Source organism: Amblyomma mixtum, chromosome 5, assembly GCF_055824585.1.
Source record: "Amblyomma mixtum isolate Tamu chromosome 5, ASM5582458v1, whole genome shotgun sequence".
Taxonomy (NCBI): Eukaryota; Metazoa; Arthropoda; class Arachnida; order Ixodida; family Ixodidae; genus Amblyomma; species Amblyomma mixtum.
In genome coordinates, this window is record NC_143016.1 from 170704326 (window position 1) to 170725192 (window position 20867).

A 20867-nucleotide genomic window follows, 5' to 3' on the forward strand; every position below is an offset into this window, starting at 1 on the left:
TAATTTAAAATTATGCTGACCCTGGAATGTACCTGAGAGATTCCAGGTTTCCTCTGGACATGTTGATCCCTGTTGGTTGCAGTGTTTTAAATTTGTGGATTAGGAATGCTTCTCTGTATTTTCTGTCCCTAGTCGATTTGAAGCCTGACTGAAGAATGAACAATTTGAGTTCGTCGAATTTGTGATGGCGTTGATTAAAATGGGTCGACACTGCCTTCTGTTCATTCCGTGTTGTGTCAGCCCGGTGCCCGTTTAATCTGGCACTCATTGTTTGTCCGGTTTCTCCGATATATTGTTTCTGGCAGTAGGAGCACTGGAGCATGTAGATAATATTGGACGATGTGCAGTCAAAACTGGTCTTTATATCGAAACTGAAATCGCTTGCCGTACTTTTAACCGTAGTGTCCCTTTGTAAATGTTTGCATGTCTTGCATCTGGGTCGAGAGCATGAAGTTACTGTCGGTGGTGGTTTCTTACCGAGCCTAGCATGCACCAGGATGTCCCTCAGGTTTGTGTTGCGTCTGTATGTTACCCTTGGTGCGTCGGGAAATATTTTCTTGAGACGGTCGTTACCAGTTAAAATGGGGTGGTATTTCCGCAGGATATTGTTTATGTTTGGAAGCGCGTTTGAGTATTTCGTTATAAGTGCAGGAGGTCGTTGACTGTTAGCTTTTGTTCGTTTTTTAAGAACTACATCTCGTTTCAAAGTGGTTGCTCGTTGGAACGCATTATTAAGGGTTGTCTGTGGATGGTTTCTGGTGATTAGTGTGTTTTGTAGCGAGTGGAGGTGTTTCAGGTAGTCATCGTCGTCGCTACATATTCTTCTTAGTCTCGTTGCCTGTCCTACGAATATACCTTGTTTGCAGTGTCTTGGATGATGGCTAGTGAAATCTAAGTATTGTTGTCGGTCAGTAGGCTTCCTGTAAAGTGTGGTTTTGAGCTTGCTATTTTCTAAATGGACAGTGGTGTCAAGGAAATTGACTTGCGTTTTCGAGGAGTTGAAGGTGAATTTAATGCTGGGGTGGAATGAATTGAAATGTGTGACGAATGCCTTCAGGGTCTCAGCCCCGTGCTCCCATATCATGAAAATATCGTCTATGTACCGCAGGTATATGAGTGGTTTTTTTAGAAATGAATTTAGAAGTTTAGATTCTAGTAGCCCCATAAAAATGTTCGCGTAGGTGGGTGCGAAGGGAGTGCCCATGCTTGTTTTAAATACTTGAAGGTAGTAAGAAGAATTGAATTCAAAGTAGTTGAGTGTTAGTACCAATTCAAGTAGCGTGAGGTACACTTCAGTTTCGTGCGGGTGAGGACTTTGAGTTAGAATTTTTAAGAGTGCGTCGATACCTTCATTAATGGGAATATTTGTGTACAAAGCAGCGACGTCAAGTGTGACAAGTATGCTATCTGCTGGGATAATGGAAGCGTCATTCAGAGACTCTATTATGCGGAGAAAGTGCGGTGTATCCTCGACAAAGGAAGGGAGGCGGGTGGGAATATCTGCAAGATAGTTGTTCAGGAAAATTGATAAGTTCTCTTTGGGCGTGTTATTGTTTGAAACGATAGGTCTGCCGGGGATATCTGCGGTAAACAAGTCTTCTGCGGAAACCTTATGGATTTTGGGAAGTAGGTAAAAGCGTCCTGCCTGTTTGTTTAGCGGATTTAAGAAGTGGTAATCGGACTGCGTGATTAGTTCTCTTGATAGTAAGTTTGCCAGTTTGTTCAGAATCAATTTGCAGAACTCTGAAGTGGGATCTGAATCTAATTTCCTATAATGACAAGGGTTGTTAAGTTGCCTAAAAGCTTCTTTTTTGTATTTTTCGGCTGGCAGGATAACTATGCTACCTCCTTTGTCTGCAGGTTTAATGACTATATCGGTTCTAGAAGCTAAGTGGTTCAGAGTAGCCTGTTCCGTTGGGGTAACGTTTCTGCGTTTTCGAGCTTGCTTTGTTTGGTCTATAATTTCTTTCGAGACAGATTTAATGTACAAGTCTAATTCGGGACTCTGCTGCGCTTCCGGCGTCCACGTGCTTTCGGCTTTGAGAGGGATGGGATTAAGGCTGGTTACTGCAGTAGGGTGAGCACGTGTTGACCACGTGTTACAGGAAAGAGCTAGGTTAGTAATTGGGGTGTTTGCTTTTTCGGCAAAGAATTCCTTAATTCGCAATCTTCGCGCAAATTCTGTGAAGTTCACACTCGTTAAAATTATTGTTAGTTGGACAAAATGTAAGGCCATGCTTCAGAATCCGTTTGTCGCTATCACTTAGGGATTTGGAAATATCGACAATGTTGCTGTCAGTGTCCTGCGGCGGAAAATACGCATCTTTTGTCTGTATCGAAATTGGAGGGCGGTTGTTAAACTGTCCAGATGTATTCGTATCTAGCGGAAATTTATCTCTAATTTGTTTATGATGCTGTTTATCGTGCAGCTTGCGTTCCTTTCTGGCTACAAAATCTGCTAGTGCCTGGCTTTCGCCCGAATTTAGTTCTATCTTACTAAGTTGATCATCGAGGGAATTTAACTGCTCTTGACAATGTTCTTTTAAAATAGCTATGAATGAAAGGGATGCGTCATTTGAAACCTTTTCCCATCGAGCGAGGAGTTCAGGCCTGAGCGCACCGAGGGAGCACCTAACATTAACTCGAAGTCCTTTGGGTATTGTCCTGCGCTGCGAGTAGGATTTGTAAGTGTGTAGGTGGAATCGGTAGTTAGTTAGTTTAGTGGCTATTTTTCTGGCGACCAGGAAATTTCGTCTTTTGGGTTCGGGGCGATTGGTGCTGCCAGATGTGAGTCATCTGCGCTTGTGCCGAGTGGACCTCTTGACGGGTGTTGTGTGTTTAGGGGACTTCTGTTTGGGGGTGGTATCGGTGTCGAGGTCCGCGTCGGTGACAATCTGGGTGCTAGTGTGCGTCACTAATCGCTTAGGTGTCTGTGTGAAGTGGTCGCTTTGTTGTTTAGTGGCTACTTTCGGTGTGATTCCTACGTGCTGTTCCGCTGGTGTGGGATCCACGGTTACCGTCTGTGTGCCAGCGTCGCGAGTCTCTGGAGTGAACTGTGTGGAGGTGTCCTGGGTCCTAGCGGGGGCAGGCTGTGTTCGTTCAGGGGTGTTGTCTCTTTTGTGGGTGGTCTGTTGTTGAGTGTTGGCCAGAGTGGGAGAGGGAGCATGAGTGGGCTGTAGCGTCCGCCTAAATGTGTTTCTCAGCCGGTACTTTATGTTGTCTGCCATTACTTGGACGCCAAAAAAATTAGGGTGAAGTCCATCTCTGGCCAGGAGTGCCTCGGGGTCATGATGGATCTGAGCGTGGTGGATGATTTCAACGTCTTTTTGGTAATGTTCCATGTCCAGCAAAAAATTGTTGAGCTTAAACGAGTCCTGTGCGTGAGCTGCGAGTTGGCGGAATTGTGGCATGTGTCTGTGGTGCAAGTTGACTACCCTAGGAAGCACGGTTGTCAAGTGCAGTTTCGTGTTTGGTCTGTTGGCATGGACCTCGTGTACCAGTGTATTCATGGCCTTAATGGTCTGTTCCGCACTGCTGTGTTTCAGGTCATTAGTCCCGCAGTGAATGACGAAGTGCGTGATGTTCTGTGGTGCAGCGGCTATCAGTTTCCTTATGTCATTGGTTTTGGCGCCGCTCTGAAACCTAATGTATGGTGCATGTTCTCCGGGAGGAAAGTGATTGTGGATGTGCTTGTATTGACTATCACCTATCAACGCTACATGTGCCAATGAAAGAAGGGGGAGAGGCTTACCTTGTTCCGTCATCTTCCGTTGACTGGAGTCCATGGTAGAGAGAGGGTGCGGTAGATGGTCCTTGGCGATCACAAAATGAACAAGGGAGGGGAAAACCTTAGTTTGCTAGAGCCAACGTTTCGACAAGGGGACTTGTCTTCGTCTGGGCAAAGCGTTCATCATCAGCAGGGATTATATAGGGCCTTCGCTCCGAGGAGGAAGGCCCCGGGGGTGGGGAAGGAAAGTGGTGTGGGAGGGGATGCGTGTCAGGAAGGGGAGGGAGGTGAATCATCATTCGCTAGGCTGCAATAGTGCAACAACCTATATCCGGGGGGTATGCAATGAACAAAAGGCTTTGAAGGGGCTGCGACGGGGGGGGGGGGGGGAGGCGCTGGGTGAACCTGCAAAACTCAGATAAAAGGATTAGTCAGCGTGGTACAGGGAAATGATAACAAGGGGAAAAAAAAAAGGGGGGGGGGCTGGCACTGGAAGGAGAAAGGAAGGGGGGCATTTCCAAGGAAGGACTAGGCAGGGGGGGGGGGGGGAAATGGCTCGTGTTCAGAGAAAGCCAAAAAGTGAGGGCAGAGGGGGTAACAGGAGTGTCATGGTTTCCGAGAACTGGTAGCAGGGGATTAGGAAAAAAAGAAAAAAAAAGAAAGAAAAGGTGAACAAAGGAAGAGGGTGACAAGGCCGGAAATGGGGTGGAAGATATGACTTGGGAAGGGTGCAAGGAGCGACAATATACTTATGTGAGGTTCTAGGAAATAGTCTGACCACGTGCAAGACATTTGTTAATTTAAAATTATGCTGACCCTGGAATGTACCTGAGAGATTCCAGGTTTTCTCTGGACATGTTGATCCCTGTTGGTTGCAGTGTTTTAAATTTGTGGATTAGGAATGCTTCTCTGTATTTTCTGTCCCTAGTCGATTTGAAGCCTGACTGAAGAATGAACAATTTGAGTTCGTCGAATTTGTGATGGCGTTGATTAAAATGGGTCAACACTGCCTTCTGTTCATTCCGTGTTGTGTCAGCCCGGTGCCCGTTTAATCTGGCACTCATTGTTTGTCCGGTTTCTCCGATATATTGTTTCTGGCAGTAGGAGCACTGGAGCATGTAGATAATATTGGACGATGTGCAGTCAAAACTGGTCTTTATATCGAAACTGAAATCGCTTGCCGTACTTTTAACCGTAGTGTCCCTTTGTAAATGTTTGCATGTCTTGCATCTGGGTCGAGAGCATGAAGTTACTGTCGGTGGTGGTTTCTTACCGAGCCTAGCATGCACCAGGATGTCCCTCAGGTTTGTGTTGCGTCTGTATGTTACCCTTGGTGCGTCGGGAAATATTTTCTTGAGACGGTCGTTACCAGTTAAAATGGGGTGGTATTTCCGCAGGATATTGTTTATGTTTGGAAGCGCGTTTGAGTATTTCGTTATAAGTGCAGGAGGTCGTTGACTGTTAGCTTTTGTTCGTTTTTTAAGAACTACATCTCGTTTCAAAGTGGTTGCTCGTTGGAACGCATTATTAAGGGTTGTCTGTGGATGGTTTCTGGTGATTAGTGTGTTTTGTAGCGAGTGGAGGTGTTTCAGGTAGTCATCGTCGTCGCTACATATTCTTCTTAGTCTCGTTGCCTGTCCTACGAATATACCTTGTTTGCAGTGTCTTGGATGATGGCTAGTGAAATCTAAGTATTGTTGTCGGTCAGTAGGCTTCCTGTAAAGTGTGGTTTTGAGCTTGCTATTTTCTAAATGGACAGTGGTGTCAAGGAAATTGACTTGCGTTTTCGAGGAGTTGAAGGTGAATTTAATGCTGGGGTGGAATGAATTGAAATGTGTGACGAATGCCTTCAGGGTCTCAGCCCCGTGCTCCCATATCATGAAAATATCGTCTATGTACCGCAGGTATATGAGTGGTTTTTTTAGAAATGAATTTAGAAGTTTAGATTCTAGTAGCCCCATAAAAATGTTCGCGTAGGTGGGTGCGAAGGGAGTGCCCATGCTTGTTCCAAATACTTGAAGGTAGTAAGAAGAATTGAATTCAAAGTAGTTGAGTGTTAGTACCAATTCAAGTAGCGTGAGGTACACTTCAGTTTCGTGCGGGTGAGGACTTTGAGTTAGAATTTTTAAGAGTGCGTCGATACCTTCATTAATGGGAATATTTGTGTACAAAGCAGCGACGTCAAGTGTGACAAGTATGCTATCTGCTGGGATAATGGAAGCGTCATTCAGAGACTCTATTATGCGGAGAAAGTGCGGTGTATCCTCGACAAAGGAAGGGAGGCGGGTGGGAATATCTGCAAGATAGTTGTTCAGGAAAATTGATAAGTTCTCTTTGGGCGTGTTATTGTTTGAAACGATAGGTCTGCCGGGGATATCTGCGGTAAACAAGTCTTCTGCGGAAACCTTATGGATTTTGGGAAGTAGGTAAAAGCGTCCTGCCTGTTTGTTTAGCGGATTTAAGAAGTGGTAATCGGACTGCGTGATTAGTTCTCTTGATAGTAAGTTTGCCAGTTTGTTCAGAATCAATTTGCAGAACTCTGAAGTGGGATCTGAATCTAATTTCCTATAATGACAAGGGTTGTTAAGTTGCCTAAAAGCTTCTTTTTTGTATTTTTCGGCTGGCAGGATAACTATGCTACCTCCTTTGTCTGCAGGTTTAATGACTATATCGGTTCTAGAAGCTAAGTGGTTCAGAGTAGCCTGTTCCGTTGGGGTAACGTTTCTGCATTTTCGAGCTTGCTTTGTTTGGTCTATAATTTCTTTCGAGACAGATTTAATGTACAAGTCTAATTCGGGACTCTGCTGCGCTTCCGGCGTCCACGTGCTTTCGGCTTTGAGAGGGATGGGATTAAGGCTGGTTACTGCAGTAGGGTGAGCACGTGTTGACCACGTGTTACAGGAAAGAGCTAGGTTAGTAATTGGGGTGTTTGCTTTTTCGGCAAAGAATTCCTTAATTCGCAATCTTCGCGCAAATTCTGTGAGGTCTCTGTGAAGTTCACACTCGTTAAAAGTATTGTTAGTTGGACAAAATGTAAGGCCATGCTTCAGAATCCGTTTGTCGCTATCACTTAGGGATTTGGAAATATCGACAATGTTGCTGTCAGTGTCCTGCGGCGGAAAATACGCATCTTTTGTCTGTATCGAAATTGGAGGGCGGTTGTTAAACTGTCCAGATGTATTCGTATCTAGCGGAAATTTATCTCTAATTTGTTTATGATGCTGTTTATCGTGCAGCTTGCGTTCCTTTCTGGCTACAAAATCTGCTAGTGCCTGGCTTTCGCCCGAATTTAGTTCTATCTTACTAAGTTGATCATCGAGGGAATTTAACTCCTCTTGACAATGTTCTTTTAAAATAGCTATGAATGAAAGGGATGCGTCATTTGAAACCTTTTCCCATCGAGCGAGGAGTTCAGGCCTGAGCGCACCGAGGGAGCACCTAACATTAACTCGAAGTCCTTTGGGTATTGTCCTGCGCTGCGAGTAGGATTTGTAAGTGTGTAGGTGGAATCGGTAGTTAGTTTGTTTAGTGGCTATTTTTCTGGCGACCAGGAAATTTCGTCTTTTGGGTTCGGGGCGATTGGTTCGACGAACGATTGGTTCGACGAACAAATTCGACGAACTCAAATTGTTCATTCTTCAGTCAGGCTTCAAATCGACTAGGGACAGAAAATACAGAGAAGCATTCCTAATCCACAAATTTAAAACACTGCAACCAACAGGGATCAACATGTCCAGAGGAAACCTGGAATCTCTCAGGTACATTCCAGGGTCAGCATAATTTTAAATTAGCAAATGTCTTGCACGTGGTCAGACTATTTCCTAGAACCTCACATAAGTATATTGTCGCTCCTTGCACCCTTCCCAAGTCATATCTTCCACCCCATTTCCGGCCTTGTCACCCTCTTCCTTTGTTCACCTTTTCTTTCTTTTTTTTTCTTTTTTTCCTAATCCCCTGCTACCAGTTCTCGGAAACCATGACACTCCTGTTACCCCCTCTGCCCCCACTTTTTGGCTTTCTCTGAACACGAGCCATTCCCCCCCCCCCCCTGCCTAGTCCTTCCTTGGAAATGCCCCCCTTCCTTTCTCCTTCCAGTGCCAGCCCCCCCCCCCCCTTTTTTTTCCCCTTGTTATCATTTCCCTGTACCACGCTGACTAATCCTTTTATCTGAGTTTTGCAGGTTCACCCAGCGCCTCCCCCCCCCCCCCCCCCCCCCGTCGCAGCCCCTTCAAAGCCTTTTGTTCATTGCATACCCCCCGGATATAGGTTGTTGCACTATTGCAGCCTAGCGAATGATGATTCACCTCCCTCCCCTTCCTGACACGCATCCCCTCCCACACCACTTTCCTTCCCCACCCCTGGGGCCTTCCTCCTCGGAGCGAAGGCCCTATATAATCCCTGCCGATGATGAACGCTTTGCCCAGACGAAGACAAGTCCCCTTGTCGAAACGTTGGCTCTAGCAAACTGAGGTTTTCCCCTCCCTTGTTCATTTTGTTGAAATGCAAGTCAGTCATAAATTCTAGCAGTTGGGTGACACAAGGAAAACCTTTCCGGAAGCCGTGCTGATTAGGTAAAAAGAAAGAATTAAGTTCCAGATGGCAGCAAATGTGGGAAGCGATAACATGCTGGAGTAATTTACAGCAAATGCAGGTTAGCGAAATGGGGCGGTAGTTTTCTGGTGAATTTCTGTTTCCACTTTTGAACACTGGAACGATCTTAGCAATTTTCCAATCTGTAGGAAGTAAACCAGATGATAACGATTGCTGATAGATGAGGCATAGAATTTCACTAGAGATCGATACAGTGTTTTTCAATATTTTAGAATTTATGTTGTCAACACCTGCTGATGAGGAAAAATTAAGATTTGCAATGAGACGAGCGATGCCTTCAGAGGTAATGGTAATAGGGGCCATATATTGGCAATCATGATCAGGAACAATGGGTATGTTGAATGATCTTCCCGAGTGAACACTGACGCAAAATATCTGTTAAATGCTTGGGGACATTCACTCTCCGAAAGCTGCACGTGATCGTCGCTGCACAGTGAAAATTGGTTCGTAGTACTGTCGGGAAATATCACGCGCCAGAACTTTTTGGGATTAGATTTTAGGAGGGCGGGTTGGTGATGGGAGAAATATATTTTCTTTGACGCCCGGAGGGCCGAACAGGAAGATTTCAGACAATCGTTGTATTTTTTCCAAGCATCCGATGTAGATATCAACCGAGCCTTTCTGTACAAACCCTTTTTTTGTTTCGATGACGACGGAGAGATCTATTGAACCATGGATTAGATTTGTCGTTTGCAGTTGAAACCAAGGGAACATATTTGTAAACTAGATTGGACATCATGATCTTACAAAGTACCCAGGAGGGTAAATTGCTGGGCTAGTTGGTTCATAATGTTGTCAGGTTGGAACCAGCGGAACACAGACGCAGGACAAGAAAAAGGAGGTACACACACCACACCGCTGTGTGGTGTGGTGTGTGGTGTGTGTGTGGTGATGTGCGGTGTGGTGTGTGTACCTCCTTTTTCTTGTCCTGCGTCTGTGTTCCGCTGGTTCCAACCTGACAATATAAAGTTCCCAGTTGTGATCGACCGACCTGTCCGCAAATTAGGGCAAGAACGTTTGAATAAAAATATCATTAAGTGCAACATTCATATCTCTATAATTAGCTCTATTGTAATCGCGAATTTTCCTAGATGTAAGACCTTGAAACGGTAATGGGACATTAAGTTGTAGATAAATGAGCTTATGGTCACTAAAACCGTCAAGGAGCAAAACTTCGTTAATCGTTTCGGGCGCATTGCAGAAAGCTAAATCTAAAATGTTTGAACCGTGAGTGCGTTGGTTAATCACCTGAAATAAATTAAAATCTAACATAATGTTGATAAGCTCTGTTGACGCGCGGCAAGATGACGACAAATGTGACCAATCTATCTGCGGAAAATTGAAGTCAGCAACCAAGTAAATGAGTTCCGTTGGGCATATTTGCATAGTGAAGTAATACTGCTATGGAGTTGTGAGGACGAGACGTTCTGATTGGTGGCGTGTGATAAAGGCCCTGCTCAACTTTTTGTGTGAAACAGGCCTGGATACTCGTCTGTGACTGCCTGTGCACAACCTACATGGTTAATGACATGTGTCGGTGTTTGTGTTGCAGACACCAGTTTTATTAGTTTTATGTGCGTCTACTAACCGCGATGCGAGTGCCAGCCAGTGTGGTGTGTGTGTGTGTGTGTGTAGACATCACCCGTGAAACTCATTGTATTATGCCATCCTCAGCCTTCATTCGCACTTTCCTTTTCCTCCTCCTCCCTTTCCCCTGTGAGGAGTAGCAGGCCAGGGCCATGTTACCACCGGCCGACCTCTCCACCTTTCCCTCATTAAAATTCCTTTCTCTCTAGAAACGAATGAATGATCTGAATCAGGCGGACGGTAGCAAACACCAAACAGTATCTTCACCGATGCTAAAGTACAAGCAGCCCAGACTATTTCAAGCGAGGACCCGGTGTTAATGAGGAATGAATTTAATCCTTTTTTGATGGCGATAAGGACACCACCACCTTTTCTACCGGCGCGATCGTAGCGATATACGTTGTAGTTATCTCTACTGGGGAAAATTTCGTTATCCGCTACGTCAGGGTGCAACGAAGTTTCTGTTAGTGCAACAATATCATCGTCAGAATCATCCAGAAAAGAACACACCTCTTCACGCTTAGGCAGTAGGCTTCGGATGTTAGTAAATGATAACATACATGGTCTGTTCTGAAAGTAGTAGGACTGGTTTTTTCCTGGGCGAACGGGTGGACGAGAGGTGGTCTGCGCGTGCGGGATCGTTGAAGGGGGATATTGGGAATGCTGTGGAAAATGGGCAGTCGGCTCTCGGCCCTTAAAAAGAGGAGGTCGCTCGTACTGTGAACCCCTGTCGAAACGTCTCGTCACGCAGAATCGTCGAGCGTTTACTGCATCAGCGATACGCGATCAAATTTTGAGTAAATCTTGGTAAAACGGGCAAAGAGACTCACAACATGATTAAGGAGGCCTACGGTGACGCTTCCATGGGTAGATCAGGTGTTTTTGATAGGCACAAGGTTTTCCGAGAAGGTAAGGAAAGAGTGGAGGAAGACGACCGCTTCAGACGCCCTTCGACCAGCAAGACAAACGAAAATGTGTAGCGAGGGAAACATTTACTTAACAGTGATCTATCAGAATGATTGCTGATGACTTGAGCATTCCTCAAACCCAAGTTTTTGGGATCGTGACAGAAAACTTACCCATGAGGAAAGCGTGCGCGAAGTTGGTGCCGGGAGTGTTGTCAGAGGACGAAAAGGCCAACCGGTAGGATCTTCTTCGTCATCTGAATGAGGACCCCGATTTTTTGTCCCGCACAAGGCGGCAACGCTGTCTCAGCCCCCCTACAGGCTCGACTTGGCCCTGCCAGACTTTTTTCTATTCCCGAGAATAAAATCGACGCTCGAGGGGAAACATCACGGATCGGTAGAGGTGGTTCAACAGGCCGTGACGAGGGAGCTAAACAGCATTCCGCTCCAGGCGTTCCTGGAGGAGTACGAAAATTGTAAAACTCATTAGCAGCAGTGAGTAGGTGCGGAAGGGTGCTACCTTGAAAAATTGTAATCGTTTGTACTATTCTCTTGAATAAATTTTGTCTAAAAAAATGAGTCCTACTACTTTCAGAACAGACGAGGTATATATATATATATATATATATATATATATATATATATATATATATATATATATATATATATATATATATATACATACACAGAAACATACAGGGTGTCCCAGTCAAGTTGGACCAAGATTTATAAAAAATCTAAGCGTTCTTCAGAACTGAAATCGCGTGGATTTTATCTAAAGTTACAGTACCATTTTTTCGCTCTTCTATTTGAATAATTAGTCGAGATTAATAAATTAAGTTTTTAATTATAGTTTGAAACGCTCAGGCGTCAATAGGAAAGTTGTGGAGCTAGTCCAAACTGGGAACTTCGAACGAGATCGACTTAGCGTGGCCGTTTTTATTCGGTAAAAATGAAAGCTCGCGGAGTGCCGCGATTACAGCGCTCTCATCCGTGCTTTGTAAAAAGCATCACTCGCTTCGAGCCTTTCGTGCTGCCCATGACAGGGCTTCGCGTTGGGCTTGGTTCTAAGATAACCTTCTTGGTGGGAACAGCCGAAATAACAAAACGCAGACACAGAAAGGAACACATAGAACGTAGACGAAGCTGACTGTCAACTAAAATTTTATTGGAAAACCCGCGCTTTTTGTTTCCTTGTCAAAAAGATCTTGCTTTTATCTTCCGTGGGGTTCGTTCAAGAAGGAAATTTCTTTTCTTGATAGAGATTCATGATGAAGTTTAGCGCCAAAAACGAGGACAAAGAAGGAGTGAAGACACAACACGAGCGCTTTTCCGCAACTTTTTCGCGTGTTGTGTCTTCACTCCTTCTTTGTCCTCGTTTTTGGCGCTAAACTTCATCATGAATAAGATTCAACTCGCCCAACTTTCCACCTTACTATTGATAGAGAGATTGATGGTGTACTAACGCACCGCTGTCCTGTTTCCCGTATCGCCAATGCCTCAAGGATCTCACGTGTCACTTGGTCTGCATACCTTTTCATGACTTGAACTTCATGCAACTTGGGCTCACACTTGCGCACTTTTTTTCCTTTTTTGTTTTCTTTACAATCTCTGCAATGCAGCGCTAGATTGCTGCTTAGGGCACCTGATAGCGATGATGCATGTTCCCTTATCCTATCATTAAGGCACCTTCCCGTCTGCCCTATATATTGTTTGCCACAAGCCAGTGGGATATTATAAACCACACCTTTTACACACTCGCTGAATCTTGTTCGGTGTGCGATCTGGCATTGCTGCTTCTTTTGCCTGTTGACTCGAGCACACATGCTCGTTGCCTTGTTCGGTGCAGAGCAAACAACCCGGACCCCGTGCCTCTTGCCAATCTTCATGAGGTTGTGGGTCAATCCATAACCACTGCTAATTTCTCCCTTTCATTGCCTTCTTCAGGTCCACCTTTCGTTCCTTGCACTCCTTTCACTTTCCGCAGCAAGCTTTCAGCTACGCTGCTGAGCATCGGAACGGGGTAGTCCGCATTTTTTAGCGTATCAATCTGCCGCCGAAAACTTGTCTCCATCTGATGCCCACACGATTTCTTCAGAGCTGACAAGAGAGCAGCACTCGATATTGCCCTTTTCACGGTCTTTGAATGGCTTGATGAAAAAGGGAGAAACTGTTTCTTCGCCCTAGGCTCGTACCTCCAACATAAGTGTCCTGGTTGGAATTCAAGGCGTAAGTCCAGGAATTGCAGCGAATCCTTGGCTGGAAGCTCGTGGGTGAATTTCAACTCTGGGCAGGTTTTGCGAAAGGTCTCCATTACGCTATCCTTGAGTCGCTCAAAGTCTGTTGAATCCCCTGTTCTGCACAGAACCAAGAAATCATCAACATAACGAAAAATCCGTGCGACGCGATTTTCTTTCACAGATTCTTGAATTCTCTTGTCGCATGCGGCCAGGTACCCAGAGTTGAAATTCACCCACGAATTCACGGACGGACGGACGGACGGACGGACGGACGGACGGACGGACGGACGGACGGACGGACGGACGGACGGACGGACGGACGGACGGACGGACGGACGGACGGACGGACGGACGGACGGACGGACGGACGGACGGACGGACGGACGGACGGACGGACGGACGGACGGACGGACGGACGGACGGACGGACGGACGGACGGACGGACGGACGGACGGACGGACGGACGGACGGACGGACGGACGGACGGACGGACGGACGGACGGACGGACGGACGGACGGACGGACGGACGGACGGACGGACGGACGGACGGACGGACGGACGGACGGACGGACGGACGGACGGACGGACGGACGGACGGACGGACGGACGGACGGACGGACGGACGGACGGACGGACGGACGGACGGACGGACGGACGGACGGACGGACGGACGGACGGACGGACGGACGGACGGACGGACGGACGGACGGACGGACGGACGGACGGACGGACGGACGGACGGACGGACGGACGGACGGACGGACGGACGGACGGACGGACGGACGGACGGACGGACGGACGGACGGACGGACGGACGGACGGACGGACGGACGGACGGACGGACGGACGGACGGACGGACGGACGGACGGACGGACGGACGGACGGACGGACGGACGGACGGACGGACGGACGGACGGACGGACGGACGGACGGACGGACGGACGGACGGACGGACGGACGGACGGACGGACGGACGGACGGACGGACGGACGGACGGACGGACGGACGGACGGACGGACGGACGGACGGACGGACGGACGGACGGACGGATGGATGGATGGATGGATGGATGGATGGATGGATGGATGGATGGATGGATGGATGGATGGATAGGAGCGCCCCCTTTGAAACGGGGTGGAGGCAATTGCCACCATGCTCAGCTTTTCTTTCTTTATTATTTTTTTGTTTACTGTGTTGGCAATTCTCATTAAGAATCGCCGTCATCTTTACCTACAGTTTCCTACAATTCTAACCTTATGCCACATCTCTGCTTTGCAGCCACCAATCTTCCAATCGCGTTTTGCTAACTTCCACTGCAGATTTATTTACATGACCGTTGTTATCTTTAAACCCTAGGGCCTCAGGAAGAGTGACTGCGCCTGCATCGACATCCGGACGGATAACATCACATTTGATTATGAGGTGTTCAATTGTTTCCACAGATCTACCACACACGGCACATGTGTCATCTTCCTCGTTAACTTTCTTTTTGTAGCGGCGCGTTCTAAGACACCCTGACCTAGCTTCAAAAAGTAAGGCACTGCCTCTTAAGTTATCATAGAAAAATTCTGTCCTGATCTGCCTTTTCCAGTATCGATATAGTTCTACACTATGTTTCTTTTACATTGAATTCATCCAATTTTTAACTTCCGCGTTTTTAACCTGTCGTTTAATGCTCTTTCTTTCTCCGTCCTCATGTCCGGCATATTTACTGGTTAGGTTTCTAGTTCTTTTCCGCCACGGTGAGTCTACGCTCTTTCTGTATAAATATTTAAATACCTTAGCTGCCCAGCTGTTATCGTCCAATTTCCTCAGGCGTTCTTCATATAGTATTTTACTCTTAGCTTCCCGTGCTTCGAACGATGGCCAGCCCATATCCCCTTGTACTGCCTCGTTTGTGGTTTTGCCGTGGGCACCTAGTGCTAATCTTCCAACAGCTCTCTGATTTATATCTAATCTCGACTGAACTTCTGCCCTTAACACAGAACCGCATTACCGAAAGTAAATCCCGGCACTATTATTCCTTTCCAAATACCTCTTAGTACTAGCCTTAGCTGCTTATGCGCCTATAAACCCAACACAACACAACAACACCTCCTAGTACTTCATATTTGTTGTACCCCCATAATGCCCTATGTTCATTATCCCGGCGTCTCTTCGTCCTTTTGCCCTAAGAGCCTGTTCGTGCTTTTCCGTGTATATCTGCCCTTCGTTTAGCAATATCCCGAGGTATTTGTATTCGGCCACTTTGGGCATTTGGTGGCCTTGTATTGTAAGCACCTGGTCAGTTGTATCGTTAAAAATCATCAGACCTGATTTAGTTGCGCTAAAACTGAATCCTAGAGCGTCTCCTTCTTCTCCACAGCAAAAAACCAAAGTTTGTAAATCTTCCTGGCTATCTGCGAACAGTACAATATCGTCCGCATACATTAAACCCGGGAGTCGCTGCTCAACTACATTTGCGCCTAATCTGTACGGCAGATTATAACCTAGATTACTTTCTTCTAGCCTTCTTTCCATATTTATCACGCAAAGCATGAACAGCAGCGGTGATAGAGGACAACCTTGCCTTAATCCTTTTGCACCCCACAGTTGTGGTACTTTTTTTCCCTTCCCATGTAATTTCAACTTCATTATCTCGGTAGATTTCCTGTACAAAATCAATTACCTCATGACCGATAACTAAATCTTTCAATATGCTCCACAGGAGTTCCCTGTTCACGTTATCGTATGCACCGCTTATGTCCAAAAAGGCTAAAAACAGAGGTCTGTTTTCCGCCTTAGCTATTTCTATGCATTGGGTAAGCACGAACAGGCTATCATCTAAAACGCCTACCCCTTCTGAACCCATTCTGGAGTTCTCCGAGTGTCCGATTACCTTCTACCCATGCCTGCATTTTAATTTCACCGCCTGCATTGCCACTGTACATAACAGATGTTATCGTAATCGGACGGTAGGATTTGAGGTTGATCTTATCTCCTTTCCCCTTTATAAATCAAATTAATTTTACTCTGTCTCCAGCTATGCGGAATTTGCTGATTTGTTATGACTGTCTCCAATGCGTTTACCAGCGCTTCCTTGCTTCTTGGGCCAAGTTCATTAATCAGCTTAATTGGAATTTCGTCTATCCCTGCGGATGTGGTTTTAGGAATATTTGCTTCCGCCTTTTCCCAATTAAGACTAGTCAGTTCTAAGCTGTTCTCTATTATGCTGTCCTGTGTTGCCGCCTCACTTGGAGAGATTACTCCACTGTCGTTGCAAAAAGACGCAGCTATAAATGATGTAATGTAGTTCACAGCATCGTCTCCCTCTAAAAATTTTCCCTCAGCATCTATAATCTGTTCCTGCGTTCTTTTATTTGTTTTTCCCAACCAGCTTATATGGTTCCAGAATTTTCTTAACCCCCCTTTATTTGCCTCGCGAACTTCAGCCAGCCATTTATCAGAGGACTGCTTTATTTTAGCCTGGACTAGGACCGGAACTTGCTGTTTCTTTTGTCGATAAGATTCCCATTTTTCGCCTATTTCCTCTTCAGATAACCGCGCCTTCTTTGCTTTTCTGTGTTCCCTTGAAGCCACCCGTCGATATGCGAAATGCGCAGCGCCATCTCTCGGCCCTCCGGGAACTAAGTCCTCCACGTTGGTCCGGTGCAAAAAACGAAACCACGGCCCTGTGTTGGATTAAAACGGATGCGCTTCGTTTGAAAAGTGGAATGACGATGCGCTCTTACTCTATGCTGTCCACTATGCAAAGTAACTACGATGCGTGCCATAACAAGATGCGTTCCAGCTTTTCGCTTTTCTATTTTTTCTTTACTCTGTCCCAACGTTTTAGTAAGAGCAAATGCCATGTGAGATATCGTGTGTCAGCACGCCATTCAGTGCACAGCTTGCGCTTTCTGCGCTGATTTTTCACAAAGGTTTCTAGGTGATTTGGGTTCACATTAAGATACGGACCATATCCTTTGTTGCCTCTGATCAAAATTAGAAGACGATTTAGTGCATTTATTAACTCTCCGGTCGGGCGTGAATATATGTAGACGCATACTTGAGCAACGAAATAGAGAAGGCAATTTTTCTTGAGCGAGCCTACGTCTGTGTTCCTCGAGCGTTTATTCCAGTCGCAAAGAAGCACGTTCATTAATGTGCAGGTAAATCGCGGCCATGGGCACTCAGTGAGCTCCATCTAAAAACCTCAATTGCTCATGCCGTGGCGTACTAAGCGCACTCGAAGAACCAGACGCACATTAGTGCTTAATTTGTTACGTGTTCAGTTAAGTTTTTCCCATGTTCGATTAGTTTTGGAAGGACTAGCAATCTCTCCGGACCATGGGGTTGTTTCAAGATCCCACACATTGTTTTCTTATGATGTCGTACGTGATCGCGCCCGCATATGTTATGCGCGCCAAGGCGTCTTTGTGAAGCAATACATCCTACGTACAAAAACTGAGGTAGGAATGCTTTATTTTTGAGGATTCCTACACATTCGATATCTCCGGTGGCGAAAGTCTGAAAAAAAAAAAACATAGCTACTTTATTGGGAAGGCGGGATGCATTTCCAAGCTAGAAAGTACGTGCAACATTGTTTTGAAAACGCTGCAGGGCATCATATTTTATTATCGTTGTGGCAAGCTGCAATAGCTTCCTTCGCAACAAAGATATTTGTGTAGGTTTGGGAGGAAGCGAATTAAGTGTCGGAGGCAACCGAACATGCGAATTTCACCCCTGCATACACAGCTTGACCAGCGTATCGAGTCTGCGCAGGCACCTACAGCTGTACGCTCTTTCTCTAATCAAGCCGCCGCGGTACCTCAGTGCTTATCTGACAAAAAAACTGCGTCTCTGCTTAGAACATTTTGAATTACATGTGCATGCCTACTTTCCTCTTGCTAATATCAACTGACAACATCGCAATACTCGCTTCAACTGCTTCTTAAGCAAGACGCGGTTTCAACGAATTGCGGCGAAAACCAGCCGGCACCGGGCTCTGAAACGGTGACATTCAAAACCGCGGATCAGCATTGTACATTGCACTAAAGGAATCACATTACGCAGCTGGTCGAGGGTCCTGTGTGAATATACTGCAATGCACGAAGCTTCTTGCGTCGGCGCGAACGAAAGTTCACACTGTCACAGAAGTTTGTCAAGACATTTGTGCACTCAGCGCAAAATAACCGCTCGCTACCACACCAGATGAAATCGCGTCCACCTGGGAATAAAATAGCCATGATATTGCGTGATGCTTGAACCGGTGCTTTAATGAGCGAATTAAAATGACAGTGGCCCAGAGTTCGACTTGCCAACACACTTCCCAGTGCCGATTCTGGATATCATCAGCGCCAGACTTCAAGCGAAGCTCAGGACGCGGTAGGAGGAAGTTATCGGTTACTGAAAGCACCTACATTTGGTAAAAGATCAGCAGTGAAAACAACGCAGCAGCTGAAGCTTGCCTGTTGAAATTTCACACGCAAGATTCATGACAGCTATACCGATATCAAGAACGTACGCAAAGCAAACGATGCACCAGCTCGACGAGCTCGCCCGAACCAAGATGGAAACAGGAAGTTGTGGGCGCGGTGTTGCCAAACCACCAAGCAATTTCGCATATCGTCTATTCGGGCGCACGGAGGGCGCTGTCACTTGGTATTTGTTAAACTCCGCGGGCTTTTGTTTTTCCGCAATAAAAACGGCCTCGCTAAGTCTACCTCATTGGGAGCGCCTGGGTTGGACAATATTTGTAGAGCTCCACAACTTTCCTGTTGACGCCGGAACGTTTCAAGCTATATTTAAAAAGTTAGTTTATTTATCTATACTAATTAATCAGATAGGAGGAGCGAAAAAACGGTACTGTAACTTTAGATAAATCCTAACAACATCCTCGCGGTTTCAGTTCTGAAGAACGCTTAGTTTTTTTATAAACCTTGGTTCAAGTTAGCTGGGACACCCTGTATAGATATAGTCATGATTGTGAGGAGCGGAAGGGCGTGTTTTTTCCTTGTTGGCTGTTACTACGCTTAAAAAAAAATGCGTCTCTTCTGAACTGTCTTGTAAATCGCATATTTGGTTGATGAGATGTTTGCGCAAACAATTTCAAATTCGACTTAATACCTCACGTTTCCCAAGATTATTGAATTGCCATGCGCGCCACGGGGAGAACCGGCTAGACTGGCAGCTGTACGTAAGCAGAAGTCCTTGCTGGGCTACTTGGTCCCTGATACGAAACGAAGGAGCGCCGACACAGACGAACACAAGAAAGTGACACTGACAGGCGATTGTCCGTGTCACTTTCTTGTGTTCGTCTGTGTTCACACTCCTTCGTCTCGTAGCTGTAAGTAATTTAGAGAAGGCGTATAACTGACTATGATGATATGATCTCTAGGTTTTGAATAAGTGCTACAATGAGCGCTTTCTGTGCGATACGTCAGTTAGTTTTGACTCGGTTTCTAATGCCGACAAGAACACCTGGTGCCATGTTGCAACAAATGAAAGCAATCCAAGCGCCGGTGATAGCGTGTGGCGGTCGTAAGCGAAATATCCCAGCATAATCTCTCACTGCTGTCATTTCTTGCAGGGCTGTGCAACTCCGCACGTTCCCCAGGACGTTCGCTACATGCTGGCGGGTCTCATGTGGATCAAGAATCTCGTTTCCGGTTGAAAAATAAACGCGATAACAAAATTGCCGTCGTCTGCGTAGTGTCAGCCTTGCTTTATTGTATTATCTCCAGGCTGTGGACAATAGCTTCGCCTGAATGCTTCAAAGGACACTGCGACGGGCGCCTACAGCACGTCACCTGCGCTTAAGGCAATGTGGCACTGCCTTTGGGAACCACTGAAAAGGCGCTCCCTTCATCAGCAACTGTTGGCGCACAACGATGGGTCTTCCGTCCTTATTACCGGCCTCAGTGACGTCCCCTACAAGACTGCACGTCTCACCGCAAATGGTCGCCGTTGCGCGCTCTTCCAGTCAGCTTCAAATAGAGCATTCAGATCTGTTTGCTTGCAGCAAAGCTTTTCCCAAACGAAATCCTCCGTGCCAAAATAAAACTACGGACACAGGAGACGAGCGTTATCGATGGCGTAACTCTCCAACAATACAATAGCGCGAAAACCGCGATTTACACAGTGAAATGCTAATGATTTGTGGATTAACATCAAAACAGACAAAAGTATTTTTAAACACGAACGACGGATGCATTCCTTTGTGTTGGCTGGTGACCGTAAGGAATATGCCATTGTGATTGCATGTCAGGAGTCCAAACCCAAAAAGTTCGAAACGACAAATGTACGACGATGCAACAGCGCACGCTGCGTCTACGGAGAATGTTGTAATCAAATCAGAGGCCATTTATTTTCCACTTCACTCTTCCGCGATGGCTGCTAAGAGGGCTTGGACGCAACAAACTCACATCGAATACTGGCTCTCATGAGTGCCGCGAAACAGCGCTGCACGCATGAATCATGTCTGAGAGATGTTTTCTTGGTAAGTCATTATTAAACTAAGAATAAAATGTGCATAGTCTGATAGAAAAAAAAACATAGCGGCATTAACCTCTCCGAGGAACCCCTTCAGCCAATAGAGTCGCCGCAAGTGGGTAACATCGCGGCATTTTCAGAAAACAAAAAAAAAACAAACAGCCAAAAAAAGGCGTTCCTCTGCGCTTAAGGTGCCCACGGACGTTTATCGAAGTAGTCGCCTCCGTTGCTACTGTCGGCCTGTCGGCGTGGCCACCATAATTGCGCTCGCAGTTCGACATTAGGGCTGTTCAGTCATGCTCCCAGGTGAACTTCGGTGAAA

The 20867-nt window shown here is 46.3% G+C and overlaps 1 pseudogene across 1 annotated transcript in view; it reads left to right on the forward strand.

The window, feature by feature from the left end:
- The window catches only part of LOC149344673 (uncharacterized), a 106946-nt pseudogene extending 87219 nt beyond the window's left edge, over window positions 1–19727 (forward strand). The window contains exon 6 of the transcript XR_016282779.1: window positions 19644–19727. The product of XR_016282779.1 is annotated as an uncharacterized LOC149344673 (transcript). The remainder of the gene's footprint in view (window positions 1–19643) is intronic.
- The last annotated feature ends 1140 nt before the right edge of the window (window positions 19728–20867 follow it).